The sequence below is a fragment of the Balaenoptera physalus genome (genome assembly GCF_965194825.1).
Source record: "Balaenoptera physalus genome assembly, chromosome: 7".
NCBI classification, from domain to species: Eukaryota; Metazoa; Chordata; class Mammalia; order Artiodactyla; family Balaenopteridae; genus Balaenoptera; species Balaenoptera physalus.
The window spans coordinates 93,614,491-93,642,109 of record NC_138886.1 but is presented as its reverse complement, the minus strand read 5'-3'; the positions used below and the strand labels follow the sequence as shown (position 1 = coordinate 93,642,109).

The following is a 27,619-nucleotide window of genomic DNA, read 5'->3' as shown; positions in this document are numbered from 1 at the left end:
TGAGTGTCCGTCCACTCTCTCATCTGTAAAATGAGATATTAATCATTTTTATGCCTACTTCCGAAGGTTTTTGTTAGAATCTCATGAGAAATGCAAAAATGTTTTGTCACCTTAGAAAGTGTTACACAAAATTACTAAGGTTATTTTATATTTATCTAGTTTGGCTGGAGGCAGATGAACCATAGGGTTCTATTTCTCTGACTCTCGGAGACTTTTAAAAAACTGGAGACCTTTTTGATTTTCTTTTCTTGTTTTAATGTCCTTTTGAAACACGCAGAAATATTATCTTTACTTGGGAGGATGTGTTGAAATGATCTAGCCCTCTTTGGATTTCTTTGACTTATATCTTGCTTCTCCAACCCTTTAAGAATTTTCTCTAAGCCACCGTCAGAATTTTTTACACTATGCTTATTCATCTTTTTCAGTGTGAAAACTGCAGAATGTGAGAAATGGGATAGAACGGGTGGTTGAAGAGGAGGCTCCATAGAATAATGAATGTGGAAGAATACAGGCATACCTTGCAGATAGTGCAGGTTTGGTTCCAGAGCACTGTAATAAACTGAATATCATCATAGAGCAAGTCACATGAAGTTTTTGGTTTCCCAGGGCATATAAAACTTATGTTTATACTATACTGTGTCTATTAAGTGTGCAGTAGCATTATGTCTAAAGAAACAATATACATACTTTAATGAAAAATTATTTTATTGCTAAAAAGTGCTAACCATCATCTGAGCCTTCGGCAAAGTCCTAATGTTTTTGCTGGTGGAGGGTCTTGCCTGAATGTTAATGGCTGCTGACTGACCAGAGTGGTGACTGCTGAAGATTGAGGTGGCAGTGGCAATTTCTTAAAATAAGACAACAATAAAGTTTGCCACATCGATTGACTCTTCCTTTGACGAAAAAATTATCTGTAGCATGCAGTACTGTTTGATAGCATTTTACCTACAGCAGAACTTCTTTCAAAATTGGAGGTAATCCTCTCAAACCCTGCCTCTGCTTTATCAACTAAGTTTACAGAATATTCTAAATCCTTTGTTGTCATTTCAACACCTTCACAGCATCTTCATCAGGAGTAGATTTCATCTCAAGAAACTACTTTCTTTGCTCACACATGAGAAGCAACTTCTCATCCATGAAAGTTTTATTATGAGATTGCAACAATTCATTCACAACCTCAGGCCCCACTTCTATTTCTAGTTCTCTTGCTATTTCCACCACATCTGCAGTTACTTCCTCCACTGAAGTCTTGAACTCCTCAAAGTCATCCATGAGGGTTGGAATCAACTTCTTCCAAACTCCTGTGAATGTTGATATTTTGACCTCTTCCCATGAATCACGAATGTTCTTAATGGCATCTAGAATGGTGAATCCTTTCCAGAAGGTTTTCAACTGACTTTGCCCAGATCCATCAGAGGAATCACTATCTATGGTAGCTATGGCCTTATGAAATGTATTTCTTAAATAATGAGACTTAAAAGTTGCAATTACTCCTGATTCATGAGCTGCAGAATGGGTGTTGGGTCAGCAGGCATGAAAACAACATGAATCTTGTTGTGCATCTCCATCAGAGCTCTTGGGTCACCAAGTGCATAGTCACTGAGCAGTCATATTTCAAAAGGAATCTTTTTTTCTGAGAAGTTGCTCTCATCAGCGGGGCTTAAAATATTCAGCAATATCCACAGAGGTGCTGTCATCCAGGCTTTGTTGTTCCATTTAGATAGCACAGGCAGAGTAGATTTAGCATAATTCTTAAGGGCTCTAGGATTTTCAGAATGGTAAATGAGTACTGACTTCAACTTAAAGTTACCAGCTGCATTAGCCCCTAACAAAAGAGTCAGCCTGTCCTTTGAAGCTTTGAAGCCAGGCACTGACTTTTCCTCTCTAGCTGTGGAAGTCCTAGGTGTCATCTTCTACCGATATAAGGCTGTTTCATCTACATTGAAAATCTGTTGTGCAGTGTAGCCACCTTCATTAATGATCTTAGCTAGATCTTCTGGGTCACTTGCTGCGTTACCTTGTGCTTTTACGTTACGGAGATGACTTCTTTCCTGAAACCTCATGAGCCAACCTCTGCTAACTTCAAACTCTTCTTCTGCAGTTTCCTCACCTCTCTCAGCCTTCATAGAATGGAAGAGAGTTAAAGCTCTGGATTAGGCTTTGGTTTAAGGGAATGCTGTGGCTGGTTGGATCCTCTATCCAGACCACTAAAACTTTCTCCGTATCAGCAATAAGGCTGTTTCACTTTCTCATCATTCGTGTGTTCACTGGAGTAGCACCTTTAATTTCTTTCAATAACTTTTCTTTTGCATTCACAACTTGGCTAACTGTTGGGTGCAAGAGGCCTAGCTTTCAGCCTATCTCAGCTTTCAACTTGCCTTAATCATTTCTAGCTTTTGATTTAAAGTGAGAGACGTGAAACTGTTCCTTTCACTTGAACACTTAGAGGCCACTGTAGGGTTATTAACTGGCCGAATTTCAATATTGTTGTGTTTCAGGGAACAGGCAGGCCCAAGAAGAGGGAGAGAGACGGGGGAACAGCCGTTTGGTGGAGTAGTGAGAGCACACACAAGTTCACTGTCTTACAGGGGCTCAGTTCGTCCCCAAACAATTACAATAGTAACATCAAAGATCACTGATCACCACAACCAATGTAATAATAATGAAAAAGCTTGAAGTATTGCAAGAATTACCAAAATACGATGCAGAGACACAAACTGAGCAAATGCTATTGGAAAACTGGTGCTGATAGACTTGCTCCATGCAGGTTTGCCACAAACTCTCACTTAGTTAAAAACATGGTATCTGTGAAGTGCAATAAGGTATGCCTACATAGATGTCCGTTTACTACAACATAAACCTTAATAGACTTTGAATAAATGCCTATTCAGTAAAGGTAGAAGGTCTTATCGTATCCCTGTTTGCACACGTACGCGTGCATGCACACACACACGCAATGTTAAAGTATGTGGGATTTTCTCCATTACAGCTGCAGAGTTTATGAAAAACAGAAATCAGGATGCAGGTGTTGTCTGTGCCAACATCCTATAAGGAGAAATTAACAAAGCTTCAGCTTCTATTGAATACTTTTCTGAATTGGTGGAATCAGCCAAACCTGCAATACTCACATAGAATTATGGAAATTGGAAACAAAAAGCCGGAGTCTACTGGGAATGACAGGCTCAAGATGAACTCAGCTGGAAAATTTGGCTAACTAAAAGTGACATCCTTTGTGCTGGAATTTTTCTATCTGGAAGCTGCAAGAAGGCTGTAATTATTTCGAGTTTTCAATGCAGCCCTTTTCAAACTAAGCCTTTCCTTTTCTTCATTGCTCTGCACCTTTCCTCCATGTGAACTCAGGTGTTTGCCAAGCACTGAAGTGGGAAATTCATACTGGTTTTATACACACATGCATTTCCAGGGAATGGGAAGCAACACAACTTTTGCATTCTCTATGCCAAGGAAAACAAAAGAATGTTTGTACATCAAAACCTTTATCTTGTGCATAGGCTCAAAATACCTGAGCCTGGCTAAATAAATCACCTAATAAGAAATGGCTGATTAAGGCCAATGAAAATTTCTTTGCAAGTTAGTGCTTTGTCTCCATGGAGAAGCCAATACAAAAACTTAGACTTACCTTGTGGCTTTTGGGTCCCAAATCACAATGTCAGCGTCTCAGCCCACAGCTATTCTTCCTTTTCTTGGATACAGATTAAAGATTTTAGCTGCATTTGTGCTGGTAACTGCCACGAACCAGTTTTCATCCATTTTGCCACTGTGCTGTAAAACAATTCAAGGAAGAAAATACATTTCTTTTCCTGATAAATGATAAAACACTAAAAATCTCCTGTCAATCAAAGTATAAGAATTTTCTCTCTTAGAACCAAATAAAACTGCATCGAATTTCTTATATCGTGAAGCCAAACACGTCTGTGAATACTGATAAATCTTAAACAATCATAATGATAATGATGGGGATGAATGGGGTTATATATGGAAGCCTGAAGATAATTTTTCAAAAACCTATCAGCTTAACAAAACAGCTCCATTAATTTTTCCCATTCTTTCCAAAATCACACAGACAAGAGCTAAATATTGGTAACAATATTTCCAGTTCTTGTTTGAAGTTTACTACCACCACCTACTACATTTATAATCTGGGCCTAAGATTTATGAGATGATCATGTAGACATTATATGGAATATTATAGAGTTAAAATAAGATAGACCTATAATTCAGGTGACAACGCTTTTAGAAATCAACTAAGAGGTTCAATTTTGTGCTACTGAAATTTACATGAACCAACAGTCATGGACAGTCTGCTATAAGAGATTTTAATATGGACAAACTTCAGTGGGATGTGATCCCTCTAAAATGATTTGTTTTTAAATGTTGAGAATTTATCCCTATGTACATTTACATGGCAAGAGCATCCTTCAGGTTTATTTAATTATCAAAGGGTCCCCATCTCATAAAAACATTAAGAACCATGTCCTGAAAGTAATTTTCCCCTAAATAAACCATCTGAATGTTTCAGAAAACAACATAGGCTCCTGTATATTATGAAGAAGTATCTGATCACTTGAAAGCCATTTCTACACTTTATATATTATGAAAATCTGCTGTAATGACGGTACTCATTGTAATTCACACAAGTTCAAAGTGAAAGGTTGGACTGTTATCAAGAAAGTCTAAGCAAAGAGAAAGAGAAGAAAAGTCATCTGGGATGCTTAGAATTAGGGTAGAGGTAGCAGGGGGTGGAGAGGACAATTGGTAGAAGATAGGGCTGTAGAGATGTTTTGAAGATCCTTGCATGGAAATTAACTGTTCAAATATCATCCAATAAGTAATGCTGAAAATTAAAGGATTTTAGAGAGGAAAGTAGCATGAACAGACCCTGGTGTTTGAAAGGCAACTCTGGTCTTAGAGTATGGGATAGATTGTAGTAAGCCAGAGAGTGGAGGCAGGGGCACCAGCTGTGAGACTACTGCAATGGTCCAAACAAGACATGGGACTCAAAGTAGAATGGTGGACATGATGGTGGAAATAAGGAGGCATTTTGGAAATAAAATTGACAAGACCTGGTAAAATATTAGAGCTAGAAGTCAGGGGTATGTGTAAGGGATTCTGAGGTGTGAGATGTGATTAATGTGCCATTGAAGGGAGGGGTTCTGAGAGATGGGTGAGAATGGCATGACAATGGGGACCTCAGGTCTTACCAGGCAAGTCTCCACTGCTGATCTTTACAACTACACTTGTCAGCTGGCTGGATAGGCTAACATATGAACATTTAGCCATTTGATTCTTCTTCGTCCTCAGGTAGAAAATTTTAAATCATGAAATTTTTTAAAAAATCTTTCTATATTTTGGATTATTATTTATGTAACCTCATACAGCAGTTTTTAAAACATAATATCCAAAAGTTCTTTAAAAGGGATATCTACATTTTTCTATGAAAAGGAGGTATGAACGTAATAAAAATTCTTCATGTCCTTTCAATCATTCCAAGTATTTGTATCAGTGACACATGAGGAACTAGGATTCAAAAACATGGAAATCAAGTCGAAGTGCTATTACATTTCAAAGATTTCAAGAATAATCCTCTAGGTACCCAATCTAAATTTATCCCCTAATGTCTGCATCATGGTGCAAAGCATCCTCTAAACCATGCAGAGAAGAAAATTGTTTTTCATTATTATCTTGGGGGATGGCATGGTGGTGCTGATACTGTTGTATTCCCAGTTTCCACTCTAGTGAAAACAATCAAAAAACTTCTCTATGAAGGCTTTTGCCACTCTGGTCCTAAAATGGGCCAGATTCTGGCTGAAAAATCAGGCAAAACAGACTGAATCCTGTGAAACTCACCACGCCTTTTTCCCATGTTACTGACATCCGGTCCTCAACACCATTCACTCCATTGGGAATCTTAGTAAAATCATCCTTCCCAAGAGCTTTCTGGCAGGTGTTGAAAGTGCAGTGGTCAGACCCTGTTATGGTTAGATCACCACTGTAAAAGAGAAACACACAAGAGCAATAGGGGTGAGTAGATAGAATATGTCAGGAGGAAGCTACCATAACCTTCCCTGGTCTCTGGACCCCATTCTCAACTGATAGTCAGAAAACTGCAATGGAGAATGAGCAGCTTTTTTCAAGTACATATTTCACCCATGCCTGTCTCTATTCCAGGAAACACTTTTGGAGAATAATACTCTTACATGAAGCATGATGAAGGATCGTGCTTGGGTCAGAAAAAGTGGGTTCTAGGCTCCATCACCTATTGGTTATATGACGATGAGTTTGTCCAATGCTCAGTTTCTCATCTAGAAATTGGTAATTATATATACTTGATGACAAGTATTCAGGATCACTGGCAATAACATAAGTGAACATTTCTTGTGAGTACAGAACTACACAAAGATGAACCAGGGTGATTCACATGAACAGAGGCAGCCCCTGGCCACATGGCAATGTTGTGATGAGCAGAGGTGGGACACTGGCTGAGGATGTTGAGGTCACGAGCAACAGGAATTGTGCTTTGACCTGTGAGTCACCTCGGGGATGTAGAAGGCTGAAGGAGGTAGGAGCCTGAAAGGAAATGGCAAGTGAACTCTTGGACAGTCTGTGGTGAAAAGCTCTTTGTTAACCTGGATCTGAGTATCCGTGAATGGGGAATGTCTGAATGTCCACGAATGGTGTATTTCTCAAGAAAAAATGATCAAAGTGTCTCCCAAAACAGCATCTGAAAATAGTTTGGATGGCCTTTCATGGGGATAACCTGCTCAGAGGGTACGATTTTGCCTTTCACCTCTCCAGTGGCTCTGCCCTAGATCATCATCTCTTGTATCTATACAACAAGCACATCTGGTTCCTGGGTTATATCAGCATAGAAAAATATTCAAGACTATTCTGTACGATAAAAATGGGGCATATTGAAGAGACCTGGTCCTAGGCAGCAAGAGATAGAAAAGACAACGAAAAAATCAGAGCAGAGGAAAATTTCAGTAAAAATGATCTGATTTCTCTGTGGCCAGGAGAGATTTTACACCACATCATAACACAATTAAGCCAATGCTTTTGGGTCTCCAGATGAAGGATTCCCCAGGGCCTGTGAGATCAAGTAGAACAGAAGACTGGGAGGTCAATGGAAGGTCCAGACCTCCATTTGCAGCAACATGGATGGACCTAGAGATTATCATACGCTAAGTGAAGTAAGCCAGACAGAGAAAGAGAAATAGCATATGATATCGCTTATATGTGGAATCTAAAAAACAATGATACAAACGAACTTATTTACAAAACAGAAATAGACCCACAGACATAGAAAACAAACTTATGGTTACCAAAGGGGAAGGGAGGGAGGGATAAATTAGGAGCTTGGGATTAACAAATACACACTACTATATGTAAAACAGATAAACAACGAGGACCTACTGTATAGCACAGGGAACTATATTTAATATTTTGTAATAATCTATAAGGGAAAAGAATCTGAAAAAGAATATATATATATATGTATATATGTGTATAACTGAATCACTTTGCGGTACACCTGAAACTAACACAGCATTGTAAATCAACTATATTTTAAGAGAATAAATAAAGATAAAACTTTTAAAAAAGATGAGGTTAAGGCTTATAGGATTAAGTAACTTCTGTACAGTTAAATTACATGCACTCAGCATAGATGGGGTGGAGAAGGTAGGGTCCGAATCCAGGCATTTTGACTTGAGTGGTCCTAACCTCTACACTATACTATCCTGATGACAATGATCATATGGTCATACGGAGTCCAACCACACTATATCTCTGTTGCAAGTAGATTGATCATCTTTGCACACCCTTAAGGTATAAACCTCCTCTAAAAACTTATGTTAAATAAAATAACACTCAGATAATAAAATTGTAGCCAGGAATGCATATTTATAAAATCATGCAAATGAGGCCATCAAAAGCACACTATGTTAGAAAAGTTAATAGCTTGTAGTGAATTTGAATTTAAAATCAGGAGCCTATCTCTGATTAGGATTTGTCAGCATAATAGATTCTTTGGCACCAACCTGCTCATATCCAAGCAGTCATGAAGGAGAGTGCACAGAAAGGAGAAGCTGGCATCCCAATTACTTCACTCTGGTTAACCAGATGCCAGACTTTAGTTAAAATCCTGATACACAACTGAAATGCACTGATTTCCTCAGAGTCCTGACCGTGGATGGCCACCAGCTGCCTGAGTCATACTGAGTTGGAACGTAGCACCCTATTACCTCACAGATCATTTCTCCCCAAAATGAGCCATCTTCCTCCAGTGAGCCTAGGGATTTGAAAAACCCTGAAAGCAAGGCTGCTTGAAGCCTAACCAACTTTGCCTCTTATGTAACCTAGCATCAAACTACTGTTAATAAAAGTTCTCCTCCAAGAACTTAGCCACGGCTAATATCCTTCACTTTCACGATATACACACATTAGGTGAATCCCACCCCGTTTCTTACTGTCCTATTCCCAGAAAAGAGGAAATGCCGTTAGTATCTCCTTCTGGTGTACCGAACAAGAAACAATCACTTTTAACATGAACTAAGAGGTAATGCACTATTTACTGGAGAGATAACAGGACAGGCATGGTATTGTATTTGCAGGTACAAAGAGACCTTCCTATTCCAAGAGAACTTCTTATGGATGCTTGGACAGTGAAAAACTCAGATTCTTGATCTGCAATCGCTTTACAAGTTGCCAACTCAGGATTTTTCCTGGTACTTCATTACAGAGGAAAGAGTCTAATCACATGTTCTGTTCAATCATTTGGCCCATCAAGGTGGTATGGGAATACAGTTCCAAAATTTCTACAATTTTAATAGCTCTCAGGAAAAATTAAAAGTGTCAGCATCTACCAGGAGTTTGCCAGGACTCTTTTGAAACCAGATGACAGGTAATTTCCTTGGAAGGGCTTAGCACCTTTAAAATATGACGTGCCACTTTTTTGGTATATACAACAATCTCTTTGTTAACAGGGTTATTTTCAACTGTCTCCCCATTAATTATCTGTAAGTACTTAAAAAAATGAAAAAATAAAAAAGTAAAAATTTCTAACTATTCTTCCCTGTATTTCACAATGGTTCTAAGACATTTTTCAAAGGACTAAACAGCATGCAAGCTGTAAAAAGGAAACAAGGGGCCTGGATAATACATCAACTGAAGAATCAAACTAGATTAATTCAGCATAATGGCGGGTTCTGTTAGATTTGGGCCAGAAATAAAGTAGTAATAAATATATCTAATGTATGCATAGCACTCTAGAGTTTGCAAATGCAGCTTGAAGATCATATACCTTACTTGACCTTCATGGCAACCCAAACACTGATTTGACAGACAAAGAAACTGACACTCAATAAGACTAATTTGTCTATGACACAGGGGTAGTGAGTGGTACATTAGAATTAGAATCCTAGTATACTGATAACATACCATACATACGCAGTATGTTAGTAGGAAAAGTATCATTTTTCATTTCTTGGTAAAGAGCATGTATTTTTAAAAGTCAACCATAAGATCTGTGGACATGGTTAAGCAATTTTCCAATTTCACTTACTGGTTTGATTTGCTACACTTAACAGGTTAGTAATGAAAAGTCCTAAATCTGTCCTAGTCTGATACTCTCCTGATTACATTCGAGACCAGACGATTTCAGCAACTCCTGGGAGACAGTACATATCCATCATTAATATCCTCCCACTGTCTCAGCAAGTTTCACATTATGTTGTATCCTGTCTCCCCATACGTGTTCTCTCCTTCTTTCTCCATCCTTTAGCTCAAAACCAAAAAAGAGTCTTCACTTATGATGCAATCTCCCAGTTAAAGGAGTTCCGCTCTCTGAGACATTGTTACGACTTCCAAATAGTGAAACATGTCAAACCAACCAAAACTACACCCCATCCCTGACCAGACAGCCCATTGTTTATTAGATGAAAGTGACAGAGCAGATGTTAACATCTTGTCTGAATTTGGGAGCAGCATGTAATCAAGTCATGGGATCTTTTAGAAAAGGTTGAAAGATGCAGAGAAGCTGCTGGCATAGGTGCCCAGGAGTGGAAGCACTGCCTGCCAAACAGAAGGCCAAACGCTTTTATAAAAATAATTTCTCCCAGCTAGAAGGATAAAGTAGAACCTTCCTGGGCTTTGCTTGCATTCAAAATATTACACTTACAAAGAAAGAAAATAATTGAGAAGGAAAATATGTAGAAGCAGCATAATAAAGTAGCTCACACAGATTTAGGTTCAAATCCTGATCTTGCTTTTAGTTGGTGACCTTGTGCATGATAAGTCATTGCTCTTGGTCTCAGCTGTTCTCATCTATGAAATGGGATCATAAAGTCCCTCTAGTGTGGCAATTTTGTGAGGATCAAACAACTTAACGTATACGAAAATACCTAGCATCTTCCTGGGATCCTGCAGTCACTTCATGTTATGAGCTGAATTGTGTCCCTTGTCAAAATTCACATGTTAAAGTCCTAACCCCCAGTATCTCAGAATGTGACTGTATTTGGAGATAGGGCGCTTTAAAGAGGTAATTAGGTTAAAATGAGGTCATTAGAAGTGAGCCCTCATTCAATACGACTGGGGTCCTTATAAGGAGAGGAAATCTGGACACACACACACACACACAGAGGGAAGACAACGTGAAGACACAGGGAGGAGACAGCCCTTCCAAGCCAAGGAGAGAGGTCTGGAGCGCACGCATCCTTCCTTCAGTGCCCACAGGAAAACCAATGTTGCCAACACTTAGGTCTTGAACTTCTAGCCTCCAGGACTGTAAGAAAATTAATTTCCGTTGTTTTAAGCCACCCAGTCTGTGGTACTTTGTTAGAGCAGCAAACAAATACATTCTACAAATGTTAGTTTCCTTATGGTTACACAATTCTTTTTTTTTTTTTTAATCTTTTAAAATGGGCAGTCTTGAACTGCTTCGCAGTTGGACATAAGGTAAATCATCTTGTTCTAAATTTAAAGGACAAGGGATGTTCGGATGTTCATGCACAAGAGAGAAAAAAGGAAGCCTGAGATTCAAATCCACCTTAACTCGGGCACACATCAACCCTTTCTTAGGAAAAGCACTGGTTACCAAGCATCAGCTCATAGTACTTGCGTGAGATTTGGTTTTCTCTCTTCAGCACCAACAAGCAGGGGGCAGTGTGACCACATGGGCAGAGAGTGGCCTCTGTGTGGCCCTTTTTCCCTGTTAGTCCCCAAATACAAAAGAAATACGCTGTGGGGGGGGGGGGCAGAGTTTAAATAAAATGGAAAATAGGACATCTAAACCTCTCTGTAAGAGAAGTTTATATTTTACAGCAATAAGCCTAGAAAATAAAGCTTTCTACAACATGGAAAACCAAAACCAAAGCAAAGCAAAGCAAACAAAAACCCCCAACCATCATGTAGCCCAGTTCACTGTGAGCTACCTGAGAACCAAAGTTATCTTAATCATTTTTGCAAATCCAATGCCAAGAGCACAGTGCCAAGCATATATTAGATGTCCAGTAACTTGGTTTTTTATGAAAAGCATAAAGAAAACATTTTATTAATAAGTTCAAGTGAGAGTCATATTTATCCCCTAAAGACACAAATATGGATATAAAATAGAATTAGCTTTATTAAGGTAAATTAAAACAAGTTAAACAGGGAACTAAAAAAAAGTACTGAAAATTTCAGTCATTAATTGGTAAACAAATTTATTATAACAGATATACACCAAAGAGAGCATCAAGTAAGTTGCTGGGAGAAATCGCCACCATTCTAAGCAAAGCACCAGAAAAGTAATGAATCCATATGCATGCAAGTTTTACTGGGAGGTGGGAAGGAGAGGTGAACAATATGTTTTTTTAAACATTATTAATTCCATATGTCAATACACGGCAGAAAAGGAACATCGATACCCAAAGCTACTCAAACCAAAGTAAAAAATACCTCTGCCACTGAAACAAATGACATATATTGACACATATACTATTTGGACAAAGACTAGAGTACAGTGAGTGAGAGAGGTCTGAGAGTGGTAGGTGGGAACTTGTATATGAGATACAATTTCAGCTGGTTTGTCCAACTTTATACTGGGGGTATGGAGCAAGGGAGGGGGGATTCTGCTTCTGGAAGAAAAGGATAACACCCTAGGGACAGCCTTCTGATTCCTTTGCCTCATTTTTTGCAAAAGTGGCTTCTCACAGTATAGATGGGAACTAACCTAGTTACTCAACTTAGATTAACTGAGACTTGAAATAAGCATGAAATTGAAATTCCTTGCAAATGGTCAAAGGCAACTCAGCTTTCCATGGCTTGCATGTGAAAGCTTTCTTCTTTTCCCTGTAACCTGCTTTTCACTTTTTATTGCAGGTGCTGAATGCTAAAAGGAAATATCATGGTAGGGAAACCGCAAGCTTTGAAAGAAAGTTGATGGACTGAACATGCATTCCCGTCTCTTGCTTCCCAGTTCACATCAAACCCTGGTGAAGATGTACAACAGATGAACAAAATCCAAAACTGTGCTGAGAATAAAAAGAGGAACCATGGCCGACCAGAGGTTATGACAGATTGTAGGAAGACAGAAAGCTGATGGGATGGCAATGCTTCTAAAGGAAAGTAGAAGCAGCTACAGCTTGAACTCAAACGAGCAGAAGGGTCATGACAGACATTCCTCCTGGTGTGGGGAAGGGGATGAGTTGGGGCAGTTAGCCCTCATCCCACCCTCTGCCTGGGGAACAAAGCTTTCTAAGGTGGTGCTGATGCTACAGAGTGAAGCTCACCTGAAAACCGAAGCTCACCAGTGACCACGCCCCATTTACATTCACAAAGTTCATAGTCTCATTGTTGCTGCTCTCATTTGGGGGCGGGGCCTGCTCAACAGCAGAGGGAATCCACACCAGCTCCTTACTCTAATCACCTGAACTGTCCAGTCATGAATACAGACAGCCCAAGATCACCAGACACTTCAAGAAAAAACAAACAACATAAAAAGAAGGGCCAAGATGTTTAAAAAAAAAAACTGAAAAATTGACTCAGCAAGAAACAAAGATAATCCAGGAAACAGAATTAAAAAAAAAAAAAAAATCTCTGTTAGTATTCTAATGAGGTCAAAAAGATCTCATCTATTGAAGGAAAAAAATTTAAAAGTAAGCAACTGTAGGAAAAAAAAAGAGCTATCAGAGAACAAGTGTTTTCTTGGAAATAAATATATCATTACCAAAATTAAAGTTTATTAGAAGGAAAGAAGAAGTAAACAAAATCCTTTCCTAAAATACAGAGCAAAAAGCAGGTTTTTTTAAAGGTGAAAGTAGTTAAAGGACATGGAGGCTTAGTTCAAGAGGTCTTATACTGGAGTTCCAAGAGAGGAACAGAGAAAATTAATATGAAGGAAATAATAGAAGAAAAAATTTCAGAATCAAAGATCAGCCTTCAGGGGCTTCCCTGGTGGCGCAGTGGTTAAGAATCTGCCTGCCAATGCAGGGGACACGGGTTCGAGCCCTGGTCTGGGAAGATCCCACATGCCACGGAGCAACTAAGCCCGTGAGCCACAACTACTGAGCCTGCGCGTCTGGAGCCTGTGCTCCGCAACGGGAGAGGCCGCGACAGTGAGAGGCCCGTGCACCGCGATGAAGAGTGGCCCCGGCTTGCCGCAACTAGAGAAAGCCCTCACACAGAAACGAAGACCCAACACAGCCAAAAATAAATAAATTAAAAAAAAAAAAAAAAAAAAAAGATCAGCCTTCAGATTAAACAGACATCTGAACATGAAGGTGAATTTTTAAAAATCCTACTGCTAAACATAGTCTTAATATAATTTCTGGAAGTCTAAAATGAAGAGGAAATATAAAAATCTTCCGGATGGTGAAAAAAGTGACAAACGGACATGAATTTTATTGGCATTTGTCTATGTATCAGTAACACTAGACGCCAGAAGAGAATGAAATGGTGCCCTTATAATTCACAAGGAAGTAATTCTGAACCTAGAATTCTATGTCCATTCAAGTTGCAAACAAGTTTGAGGACAAAGAATCAGAAAATTTACCTTCTAACACTCTTCCTTTAAAACTCACATGAGAGGGACTTCCCTGGTGGTCCAGTGGTTAAGAATCTGCCTTCCAGCACAGGGGACACAGGGAACTAAGATCCCACATGCTGCAGGGCAACTAAGCCCCGATGCAGCGAAATAACTCACTAAATAAATATTTTTTAAAAAAATCACATGAGAGGGGCTTCCCTGGTGGCGCAGTGGTTGAGAATCTGCCTGCCAATGCAGGGGACATGGGTTCGAGCCCTGGTCTGGGAAGATCCCACATGCCGCAGAGCAACTGGGCCCATGAGCCACAACTACTGAGCCTGAGCGTCTGGAGCCTCTGCTCCGCAACAAGAGAGGCCCACGCGCCGCGATGAAGAGTGGCCCCCACTTGCCGCAACTGGAGAAAGCCCTCGTACAGAAACGAAGACCCAACACAGCCAAAAATAAAAATAATAAATAAATAATAAATACAAAATTTAAAAACAAAAACATAAAATCTGGAAAAAAGTTGAACACCTATATATCCACTGCAGACTTTACAATTAGTATTAAAAAAAAAAAAAATTACATGAGAATCTTCACAGTAATTCAAGGAAAGGGGAGAGATGGGATCCAAGAAACAGTATATCCAACCTAGGATTCTGTGAAAAGAAATCCAAGGATGGCATCTCTACAGCTTGGAAAGTATAAAAATAAAGCAGAAAGCCAAAAGATTCTCCTCCTAAAAAAATATCTCTGCAAGAAGAGCTGATTCATTTCAATAGAAGCTGATTCCATTCAATAGAAGGTATGAGGTAGAAGCTAGAAAATCTTCATGATATAGAAGGTGTACATGTTTCTTTTCTGAACCTATATTCAAAAGAGCTAACTGGAAAAATTCCAAGCCCAAAAAAACTTTACAAGACAATAATGGTCTAAATATGTAGCCAATTAAAATAAGGCATGCCGTTAATCTTATGGGAGTGTAGGAAAGGAAACCCACTTCACCTTGACACTTGGCGATGGCCTCTCCAAGAGTTAAATGACATTAGCTTTCACTCTCAAGTTAGTGATATAAATTCCTCTGAGGTTCTCTTCTCCTGAATTGTTTCTACCAAGAAGAATATTTCCACAATCTTACTTTATAACAGTTCTAAATTTTAGACCTAACCTATAGACAAAGCTTGAAAGACCTGATTCTAGTTCTAAAGCCAACTGAAAATGCGGTAACTCCTGTCCATGTAAAAATAATAATACGGCTGAAAGAAGTCGGGAGGGGGCAGAGAGGGTGATGCTGGGCCTCTCAATTCCTTCTCAGCCTAGTAGAGAATAAAGAGATACCACACACAAAAAATAGCCAAAATACATAAATTTAAGTAATATTACCTGAAGTGAACATTTACTACTAACAAAACTCAGGAGGTGAGAGGTAAGATTTATGTAGGCTAGACTGTTCTTTTTTCATCACTCAGAGTCAAGTGATACTGTCAAAAATTTATAAGTCACTACTTACAAATTTATGGTTTAGAAATTTGAAGGAAACCACCAAAAAAACAGACATGGTTAAAAATTGCTAGTTCCAAGGACTGAGCTGAGAGAGATAGAAGATGTTTACTCTTCACTTAATAGATTCTTGACCATTTCCATTTCTGGAATGTTTTCTCCTTTTAACAATGATAAAAAAATAACAAAATGATGGCAATATTTTAAATAAATCTGTTAAAAATGTAAGGCCAATAAACAAAACCAATTAAATATAAACTTGGTATCTGCATTTCCCAACTCTGTAAACTGATTTCTTCTGGAACAGGGTGGAGGGTAATAAAAAATGTGGGCTTTGGAGTTGGATAGACTTGAATTTCAGGTTTAGCACGTACTAGTAAAGAGATCATGGGCTTAATTTACCAAACTTTTCCAAGCCTCAATTTCATCAGTCACAAAACAGTGAAAAAATTTAGCTTGAAGCATTGTTATGACAATTTAAAAAAAGATTGTATATTACAATGCATTGATGAGATAATCTATAATAAAACTTGAAATGAGATAAAGGATATATTAAAATATGTGCCAAGCACATATTAAGCACTCAACAAAGTTAGCTGTTATAATCATTAACCCTCAGGTCGCTATCTTTGGGGTATATAGTTGGCAATTCAACAATAAAATCCAAGGTAATAAGAGCATTGTATTGCTAGGCAACTACAATAGAGACAGTTACTAATCGGGTATCTTTTGTGCCTCCTGGGGCAGTGAGTCTCAAATTCAATACGCATAGGAATCACCTGGGGTTCTGGTTATAAGGGCACATTCTGATTCAGTGCATCTGCGATGAGGTCCAAGGACCTGCATCGCTAACGAGCTCTCACGGGATGTCAGCACTGTGTTCCAGGGACCACACTCTGAGTGGCAAGGCCCTAGATGATGGAATGGGCTGGCAAAGGTATCTACAGATGTTCATATTACAAATCTATAAGGCTGAATTTTTTCTTCTTTAAACAAGATAACAATGAATAGATGTATCTTGCTCTTTTATGTTCAGAAACTGCGTTAGATGATAAATGCATACAGAGTAGAGGGATCTTCTATAACAGGTCAGTGTGTCCACCAGCTCTTGTCACTCTGTACTCCCCATGGATCTGCCCTTGGATTGGCTGACGCAGTCACCATGTGAATGGATTGACACTGCTTGACCACCTGTGAGAGGTCACATGCCAGCGATGGAACAACCTCTCGTGCTAATTTATTCTGGACCTCTGCTGCCTCGGAAAATTGCGCGTTAGAGTATTTTCACAAGTGTTATTACGGTAAATCATTTGGGCTGACATTTTAAGTATTTCATGTTTACAACCCCTTTGCAAAGGGATTTAGCAACGTCCAAAAAGTAGATATGCACTTGCCCTTTGAACCATTTCCAGGTTCTCATTTCTAGGACTCTACCCTGAGGCTACCCTTTTGTGGGAGACACAATAATGGTGCCCCAAAGATGTCCATGTCCTAATCCCCATAGCCTGTGAATATGTTAACCCTACTTGGCAGAAGGGACTTCACCGATGTGAGTAAATTAAGGATCTTGAGATAGGGAGATTATCCTGAATTAATTAGGTGGGTTCAATGTCATCCAAGGACCCTTAAAGTAGAAGAGAGAGATCAGAATAATGCAATGTTCTCCATCCACCATTGCTGGCTGTGAAGATGGAGGAAGGGAGACAGGAACAAAGGAATGTAGGTGGTCTCTAGAAGCTAGAGAAGGCAAGGAAGGGCATACCCCCTAGAGCCTCCAGAAGGAACACAGCCCTGCTAACACCTTGCTTCCAGCCCATTGTGACCGACTGCAGACTTCCGACCTCCAGAGCTATAAGATAATAAATGTGTGTTGTTTTAAGCCATTAGGTTTGCTGTAATTTGTTACAGCAGTAATAGGAGACTAATACACCTTCCACAAATATGAAATAGCATAGGCATAGGACATCACTGTGGTTCTATTTGTAACAGCTAAAGATTGGAAACGACCCAAATATCCATAATTAGAGACTAGTTGAACAAATACAGTGGCATGCTCTGCACCTGTAAACAAGAATGAGGAAGCTCTCTATACCTAATATGAGCTGACCTTTAGGACATATTTTCAAGTAGGAAAAAACAAGATACACAACACTATGGATTTTACCTTTCAAGTAGGAAAGAAAGAGAAATAAAAATATAGATATGTTCCTTTTTCATAAAGAGAAACACTACAGGGTAGGCCAGAAATAAATTAATAAAAATAATTACTTATGGGGTATGTGATGAAGAAGCTAGGGAAGGAAGCAAGATATCCCTGAGAATATATCTTTTAATATATCACTTTGACTTTTGGGCCAGGTACACGTTTTACATATTCAAAATATAAAATTATATTTAAAAATAATTTAAAATAAAATTAAAAGATTCATATTTAATTTTAATAGTTTTCTGCCTACGATTTACATTCTAAAACCTTCCCTAGACTTACTCCGCTGCTAATGGAATTCTATCCCAATGCAAAATAAATACTCTAATCGAGAAACTGTTTCCTGACACAACTGGCAAAATCACAGATTGCTGGTGGGTTAAGATTGACCATTTCTGCTGATTTTGCTGTTTGTTAAACCATATTCTGACATTACGGACCTAACTGACAGGCTATGGGACACACGGTACACCACTTGCAAAGCAAATAGAGAAAACCAATTTCATAGAGCTAGCAACGGCGCCATCTGGTGGCAAAACCTAAAGCTATAACTTAAAATTGAAGTACAGATTCTTTTTGAAGTGGTATGCTCTTTTATACTGAAATTATACTATATGTGGGGAAAAAAAGCAACCAGAAATGGCTGGTAGTAAGACCTTATTAACTCCTGTGTGAAACTGAGGTGACTCTTAGTACACGATACTGATATATTACATTTAAAAATCCATTTAGCTTGCACAAAATCCTTATTGAAACTCAAGCAACAAGAAGCAATTTTGAAAAAAATTATTTTAGTGTCAATTATAGACATGCCAAATCTATTTTCATAGTTTTTAAGATCCATGTTATAAAAATGCAGCCAGTTTCAGTTTAAAAAACAAATAGCCAGGATGATTTACACAACGATTTCTGATTATCCAGGTTCCTAAAAGTGAGAGATAGAAACCAGTACCACATCCCAGAAGGGTCTAAAGTACTGAATAAAACACACCTCATTTGTTTTTCATTCTTCCTTTCCCAGTACTGGCCAATGAATAAAATTATTTCCATGTTCAATTCTTATCAAAAATAGGAGATTTTCTCTTTCTTTTAAGATGACTGTTTACATATAAAATTACACTATAGAAGTGAGGCAATTAAGCAATTTGGAGTAAACATAACTTTGCTTTAAAAATCTTAAAATAATTGTCATAAAAACACTATTTGGATAATTGCTTCAATCGCGCCAACAACCAAGTTGCTGTGAGACGAATCAATTCGATTCAAAAGAAATTTGTGGAGCACCTACTGTGTGCCCTGCCTGACCCTGATTCAGGTACTGGAAGGGCTAGCGGAGGTGCCTAAGAGCCAGGGAAGCTTCTGTAAAGTTCACTGGAGAGTTGGCAGTTAGTGGTGTGAAGGGCAGGGCTTGCGGCTGAAGAGGGCAGAAACAGACAGACGTGTAAGACTGCGAGAACACAGAAAGGATGCTAATAAAAAGGGAGGAAGAATCGTTGGGATTGGGATTGACATATATACACCAATATGTATAAAATAGATAACCAATAGGAACCTGCTGTATAAAAAAATAAAATTCAAAGATTCAAAATAAAAAAGAAAGAAAAGTTGTGGAAATTCATGGGCAACTTTCTGATAAGCAAAAGCAGGGGTTGGCGTTATTTTACCTTACTCTTCAGCTAACAGTACTAGTTGTAAGCGAGGCTACAGTTCGGGAATTACCATCCCTCCTGGCATCTGCTATCACCCTTGCTGCGGACTTGCTCATCACGTGCACGACGCACAGAGGGCAGTTCACGGCGCCGGCTATGGTGACGGCTCTCAGCGTGGCCTCTGCCTCCACCGCTTCTGGGCGGCTCAGCTCACGGCCCTCGGGACCCGTTAGCCCCAAAGCCAACATCTTCTTCGCTCTCTAAAAAAGGCAGCAGGAACATGCACACCGGTGAGAAAGGTTTACTAACGACAACTCCCATAATTTTGTTGTGAAACGAATGCACTGCCAGGCTTTTATTTTAGATCTAATAGGTATAGGTGTGTGTGACTGGGGCATAGACAGTGTGTGTTTTGGGTAAAAATAATCTACTACTCTCAAAGCATGTGTTAATTTTTCATATACATATTTCACAATCAAAATATTTTGATTGAAAAGGTGACAAAGATAATGAGGTCTGTTCTAATTACAGTCTTTGAAAAGTAGTGTCCATATTTAAGACTTTTTATTGGTTCAGAACAAAATATAATAAAACAAAGTATTCTAGTCCCCCATATTATATCCTTGATGAAGCGACTCATGCTATTATGTAATTAGTTCTACGTTTTACTGATTCATTCTCTTCACTGCCTCCTCCCCCAATCCACAGAGTGATATTAGACCAGTATTTCCTCTCTCCAAAAGTGTTATTCCTTCCTTACAAAAAAGGCAGGAAGTCAAGACTCAGAGTGTCAAAATCACTCGCCTGGTGTCACACAGCTAGGACGCGGAGGAGTCCAGTTTAAACCTGGTGTGTTTGAGCTTACAGCTCATGCTTTCCTCTTATCAGCCCCCCTGCCCACCACACCCCCCCCATCCTGGCCATGGGGCCTCCATCTCACTGACTTTAATGGGAAGTGAGCCCAGGGAGAGAGAAAGATCAGCTAACATAAAGGGTAAGAGACAGCTCTTTAAATCTTGCAGATGGTGTACCCTTCGGGCATTAATAATGGAACTAACATGAGAAATATCATCTAGATTCCTCCACAGCACATTTTAATACCCAGTTTCTGAAAAGAATGGGGCTTTAAACAGCTACCTAATGCACTGCTTTAGTCATCAGATTTCACCGATGTCCACACTTTGGCATTCTGAACCAGCAGCTTGAGCTACCTAAAAAAAAAAAAATGCTAGGGACACAAAGAAAAATATTTGTGTTTTTAGAATAAACCTTGTCTGAGATCTAATAACTGATTTGAAAAAGGGAACTCCTCATTCCAATACATATACCACCTGCAAAAAACTCAGAGCCAGGCAGCAAGTAATTCAAGTCACGTGTTTCCAAGCCACATAAAATTAGTTTCTGAATTTCCTTTCTTCCAATCCATTAAAAGAATTTACCTACATGGGGCCAGTCATCCTCACCTTAAGTTATGGCCATTTTCATTTCTGTGGAAGTTCTGGAAGGCAGTTACTTACCTCTGCAATTAGGTCTCCATTTTCTGCATGAACTTGAGCAATTGCTCCAATTTCCTTGCACCGAGAGAAGACCTTGTACAGCTCCCCATCTCTCAGCATGTACAGATCTTTATAGGCCATAAACATCTTGAAGGAGTTCACACCTTTATCTTGGGTAAGGATTTTCATTTCTTCTTTAACCTAAAAGGGCACAAAAACCACAACAAAATGTCACTCTTTAATTTAAAGATAATATCAGCATTCTCCAAAATCTTGCATTCAGAAGAAAATGAAGTAAAATAAGGACATCAGTTGAACTCCAGAAAAATGTAATTAAGGTCTTGATCTTTCCCCTAGGTTAGACCTCATTTCATGTGATGAATTGCTGTTGCTACGATACTTTTATTTTTTTAAAATTATTTATTTATTTTGGCTGCGCTGGGTCTTAGTTGCAGCAGGCGGGATCTTTAGTTGCGGCATGTGGGATCTAGTTCCCTGACCAGGGATCGAACCCAGGCCCCCTGCATTGGGAGTGCAGAGTCTTAGCCACTGGACCACCAGGGAAGTCCCTACGATACTTTTAAATCATGAAAGAGTTAATAGTATTTCCCCCAAATACTTCATTGTTATACTTGATGAAATTCTCAGCATCTATCTCCTGATGAGAAGAAATTATTCTAGAACATGAAAACAAAGCCACTGGCAGCAACAGAAGCAATTGTGTCTCTAGAAGGAATCAGAGCTAATGCGAAGTAAGGGTTTGGGGTCAAATCTGAAACCTACAGGGTGAGTTCAGAGATGAAGGTAGTGGAAGATGCAGACTGAGCCACTGGCAGCTCCTGGGAGTTGAGCGACTCTGGACCTGTCAGAAGCCTCAGGAGCCTTCTGGGTTGCCAACTAAAAGGTTCTGATCACCGATTCCAATGTGTGGAGGTGGGGAGGTTCCCCACCCTCACCAAGCAGCTCTCCAGACACCAGCAGGGGGGTATCCTACAATTAAACTCAATTTTCACACTATCTACCTGCACCAGGTAGACTGCACTGGATTCCACAAGTTAAGCGTTCAGTGCTATGGGGTGTCCAGGTTGTTACCTGCACTTCTGACCAACTGGCTATAAGTCAGAGCTTCCCACAACCCCCTCCATGGGTTCGATTAATTTGCTAAAGCGGTTCACAGAACTCAGAGAAACATTTTACTTACTGGATCACCAGTTTATGATACAAGGAAACGATAAAGGATATAGATGAACATCTGGATGGAAGAGGTACGTCACAGGGCAAGGAATGGCGAAAGGGCACGGGGCTTGAATGCCCTCTCTGAGAGCGCCACTCTCCCCAAATCTCCATTTGCTCACCATCCTGGAAGCTCTCCAAATCCTATCCTTTTAGGTTGTTGCGGAGGCTCAATTACACAGGCATGATTGATTAAAGCATTGGCCATTGGCAACTGATCCAGACTCCAGCCCCTCTGCCCTCCCCGGAGGTCAGCTGGCTGGGACTGCAATTTTCAACCCTCTAATAATACAGTTGGCTCCTGGGTCAATCAGCCCCCATCTTTAGGTGCGGTCTAAAAATCACCTCTTTAACATAATAAAAGACACTTTTGTTGTTCTCATCACTTAGGAAATTCCAGGGGTTTTAGGAGCTCTGTGCAGGAAATGGGAACGAAGACCAGACATGCATTTCTTATTATAAATCGTAACATCACACCAACGGTAAGGGACAAGTTCAGATCAAAACTAGCTTAGTAATTGCCCTTGCAGGTCCAATTCTAGTCTCATCAAAGACTAAAAACTTCAAAGGAAAAGTCAGAAGACCTGATCAAATAAAATTGCTTGAATTTCTACATGTTAAAACAAAAACCCACACACACATACAAATAAATATATATATATAACATAAAATATAAAACAAAAATATACAACAAAACATAAAAATGTATAACAGACATAGGATTATAGCTTTTAGTTAATAAAAAATTTAAAAAGAGTTATTGCTGTTTCTACTTGATAAGAAAAACCCTAACATTCTAGGTAAAAAATGTTACAGTTCAAACAGTATATACAAATGACTAATAAACATGGAAAAAATGTTAACCTTCCTACTGATTAAAAAGTACAAAATAGGGACTTCCCTGGTGGCACAGTGGTTAGGAATCCGCCTGCCAATGCAGGGGACATGGGTTCGATCCGGGAAGATCCCACGTGCCGCGGAGCAACTAAGCAGGTGCACCACAACTGCTGAGCCTGTGCTCTAGAGCTCGTGAGCCACAACTACTGAGCCTGCGTGCCACAACTACCGAAGCCCGCGTGCCTAGAGTCCGTGCTCCACAACAGGAGAAGCCACTGCAATGAGAAGCCCACAGACAGCAATGAAGAGTAGCCCCTGCTCGCCAGAAGTAGAGAAAGCCCGCGTGCAGCAACGAAGACCCGACGCAGCCATAAATAAATAAATTAATTAATTTATTTTTTAAAACAACGCAACTTTTCCCTACTGAATCAGTAAAGTTTTAAAAATGACAATATCACATATTAAGTTACTCACTTCCATCACTATTTATTCCTTTACTAATTTTCCTTACTTTCCTCCATGGCGCTTTATCACCTGGCATATAATATAGTTACTTCTTGATGGCCTGCCTCCTCCTCTACAATTTCCACCCCATAAGAGCAGGGCCTTTGTACAGTTTGTCCCTTGCTATATCCTAGAAGAGTGCCTGGTCCATAGTGGCCACTCAATAGCTTTTTGTTGGATGAATAAATGCATGAAAAGGAACGGCAAACACCAAAATGTTGAGAGTGGTCATCACTGAAATGATGGAATGGGTTCCAAGGTACATTAAGTGACAACAGCAAAGGTAGGACTTGGGATAGTGTGCCTCATTTTTTTAAGCTTCAAGTTCATATTTTCTACCATGAGTCTATTATTTTTTATAGTCAGAAAAAAAATGCTTTAAACATTGTTGGAATATTCACACGATGGGGTTCCCAAAGGGAATTATAATCTGCATTGCTCAGATGAAATACCTATTACTCCCTGAGTAGAAGAGCCTTTCTGAAGGTGACCTCGTTAAACGTCCCTGTCATCCACATCCATACCCATGGGTAAGTCTCACTATACTGTATTGCTCTCGCACCATCAGCACCACCTGGGAGCTTGTTAGAAATGCAGAATCTCAGGCCCTGCCCCAGACCTACTGCTATGGGTTGACTGTGTCCCCCCAGATTCATATGTTGAAGTCCTAACCCCCAGTACCAAATGTGACCTCACTTGTGTAAAAAATTAATAAATAGAAACCTCAATTAAGCGGATGTCGGGAGACCAGAAGGGGGAGCTCTCACACCTGCATATCAACACAGGGGGAAAAAAAAAAAAAAAGACTCCTTTCTTAGCAAGGGCTCAGCCAATGAAAAGTCACGGGCTCTTTGTTTACTACAGCCCTCCCAGCTTCCTTTCCCCCTCTATGAAAGCCTGCTCCTTCCCTTGCCCTGCGGGGACTTGCACGTGGCTGGCCAAGCTTGCAGACCCTGAACTGCAATTCTCTGCTGATCCCAAATAAACCCATCTTTGCTGGAGAAATACCCAGCAGTCTATTTGTTTCAGGTCAACATTTGGAAATAGGGGCATTGCAGATGTAATTAATTAAGATGAGGTCAGGGCTTCTCTGGTGGCACAGTGGTTGAGAATCTGCCTGCCAATGCAGGGGACACGGGTTCGTGCCCTGGTCTGGGAAGATCCCACATGCCACGGAGCAACTGGGCCCGTGAGCCACGATTACTGAGCCTGTGCGTCTGGAGCCTGTGCCCCGCAACAAGAGAGGCCGCGACAGTGAGAGGCCCGCGCACCGCGATGAAGAGTGGCCCCCACTCGCCGCAACTAGAGAAAGTCCTCGCACAGAAACGGAGACCCAACACACCCAAAAATAAATAAAAATAAATAAATTTAAAAAAAAAAAAACCTTTAAAAAAAAAAAAAGATGAGGTCAGCAGGGTGGACCACAACCCAATAGATTGGTGTCTTTAGTAAAAGGGGAAATTTAGACACACACACACACACACACACACACACACACACAACATCATGTAAAGATGATGGCAGAAATTCAGGTGATGCTCCTACAAATCAAACAATACCAGAGATTGTCAGGAAACCACCAGAAGCTGGTGAGAGGCATGAAAGAGATTCTTCCTCACAGCCCTCAGAAGGAACCAACACGGCCAACACCTTGATCTCAGACTTTTAGCCTCCGGAACTGTGAGACAGTACACTTCTGTTGTTTCAGCCACCCAATTTGTAGTTCTTTGTTACAGCGGCCCTAGCAAACTAATACACTTACTGAACATAATCTGTGCTTTAACAATATTCACCAGGTAATCATTTGCATATTAAAGTGTGAGAAACGCTGGTAAGGGCAAACATCTTCACCTTTGCTCTATCTTATAAAACAAGAGAGGGAGGAAAGGAGGAAGCGAGAAGGGAAAGAAGGAAGGGAGATAGAGAGGAAGGATGGGAGGGAGGGAGGGAAGAAGGAAGGTAGGAAGGTAGGAAGACCCTAAAAGCACGAAAGAGATAAGATGCCTCAGTTAGAATGGCGTTTCTGGGGAAAAATTAACTTTTTCTCTGGACTATAAACCTTGCTAGTATGTTTGCTGAACTATCTGTTAAAGACTGATTACTTGTTTTATATTAACTTGGTGTCTACAGTCCAAATTTGGGAAGGAAGGAGGGACATAAGTTACATGGTAACTTCAAATAAAGTCATCCCGTGAGCCCTTTCTGGCAAAACGAGTTCTGAATTAAGTTCAATGTGGAAAAACATGTTATTGATTTAAACCACAAGTAAAAGTTTCTTCCAAAGTACACATACATGTTTTCACGGGAAAAAAAATAAACATATTTTAACATCTCTCAAAACTGTCTTTTCTGTCTGAATCATGTTATCATTTCTGCCATGACCTAAATAATTAGCAGATACGGAAGGTTGTGTAAGCTCTGTTTTGAAATGCTTTGACCAGGTGTTGATGTTCGCAGAGCACCAGGTTAGTGCACAGCTGGGAGAAGGCCTTGAACACATTCCCAGTCTGTCGCTTCCTTGGTTTTTTCCCAGATATTAAAAACATTTCTAACTAAAGTTCTGATCTGTGGGAAAAGACTGCTTAAAAGCGTCCTGTATTGTTGAAGTTGAGAAGTCCAGTACTTTTAAAAATTACATTTAAAGTATTTACAATTCATGAATTAAATATTAGGAAAGTCTTTTGTGAATGAGTATAAGGGATTTATCCTACCACCTTCATATGCTTTAAAATTTTTTTTAGTTTTCTAAATTGATAATACCTCACATGATTCAAAATTCAAACAGTACAAAAGAGTATGCAATGAAAAGTCTTCCCTCCAATTCTGACCTCCAGGAAGCAACCAACATCACCAGCTTCTTATGTTTTGACATTGCCTGTTCCTTGATCTTTGCACAGAGCAAGGACTAAAGGGCTAAATGGAAGAAACTGGACCCCCCAGTGGTTCACCTGCTCACTCCACCATGTCACCGCCACATGAAGGCTGTAGTCACAGCAGACTTTGGGATCAGCCCAGCTTCGCCAGGTCTCGAAGGCCTCGATGAGGGAGTGAGTGGCCTTTGTGAGGAATGGCGAAATCAAGGATCATGGTGGTGCCTCCTGCCAGGGCAGCCTGGAATCACAAGAGAGTTTCAACAGGTTAGCCAACAGTTTTCTAGTTGAGTCATTTATCTCCTTGAACAACATGCATTTGCAAGCACTCGGGCAAACTTGATGGGTCCAGGAAATTGCACAAAGATGCTGCCTGTTTAAAAGATCTAGAGAGACATGAATAGATGTCCCATAAATTAAAGTTTGAAGTATTCAAAGAGCTGGAATTGCTTCTGCAAAAAGAATGACACGTCTGATGAAATGAAAATGGCTTTGACCAAAGAAAATAGTGAAGGCTGTAAAGAAAAACCAAAATGGAAAAACAGAGACGATTCAAACATTTTTCTTCTCAAGAAAACATCATTGTACAATCCATTTCATTAGAATCAATCTTGGTGAACTGTATCTCTAACTACACTGTGTTCCACACAGAATCCTGGGAGACTCACGTGATTCCCACCTCGCCTTCATTCCCCACAACCAACTGGTGACTCCTTAATTCTCAGCTGTCCCCTCTAATCCATCTCCAATGCTCTGGTCTTAGTGTCACCCCTCAGCTTGATCTTTATGTCCCCAATTTTGCTCTTACTTCCTCCAATGCAAACCCCTTTTTGCAATTAGGGGGAAATTCCAAAGCACAGATGGGGCCCCTTGACTCCAAGACTTAAAACTGAATGCTTCTCACTGCCTCTGGAATAGGTTTAATCTTTTTAACATGATCTACAAGGCCCTGCGCGATCTGCCTCGAAGCTTCTATTTTCCCTGGCATGTTACACTATGTTACATTACAACTGGATTAAAAACTATTAAGTTATTAAATCACGTCTTTGACTAATTACTGGCTTTGATTTTATTTAAACTAAGATTAAAAGATGGTTAAATGTGGTTTTAACTGCTGTGTTCAGACAATGTAGGTGAAAAAAAAAAACATAGGCAGGGATATACTAGTGCACTGGTTAAGGGCACCGACCAAAGAGGCTTATTGGTTCCAGGGCACAGCTCAGATTCAGCACTTATCAGCTATGGTACTCTGAGCAATTCCTTAACCACTTCCTTCCCTCCTTCCTTCCTTCCTTCCGTCCTTC

The 27,619-nt window shown here is 39.8% G+C and overlaps 1 pseudogene across 1 annotated transcript in view; it reads right to left on the bottom strand.

Annotated features, from left to right (window-relative positions):
• Positions 1-27,619, bottom strand: part of LOC309664493 (dihydropyrimidinase-like) — a 77,843-nt pseudogene that overhangs the window by 36,723 nt on the left and 13,501 nt on the right. The window contains exons 2-6 of the transcript XR_014268444.1: positions 26,394-26,556; positions 20,893-21,072; positions 19,413-19,635; positions 5,866-6,090; positions 3,638-3,780 (exon numbers count right to left, since the gene is read on the bottom strand). The product of XR_014268444.1 is annotated as a dihydropyrimidinase-like (transcript). The remainder of the gene's footprint in view (positions 1-3,637; positions 3,781-5,865; positions 6,091-19,412; positions 19,636-20,892; positions 21,073-26,393; positions 26,557-27,619) is intronic.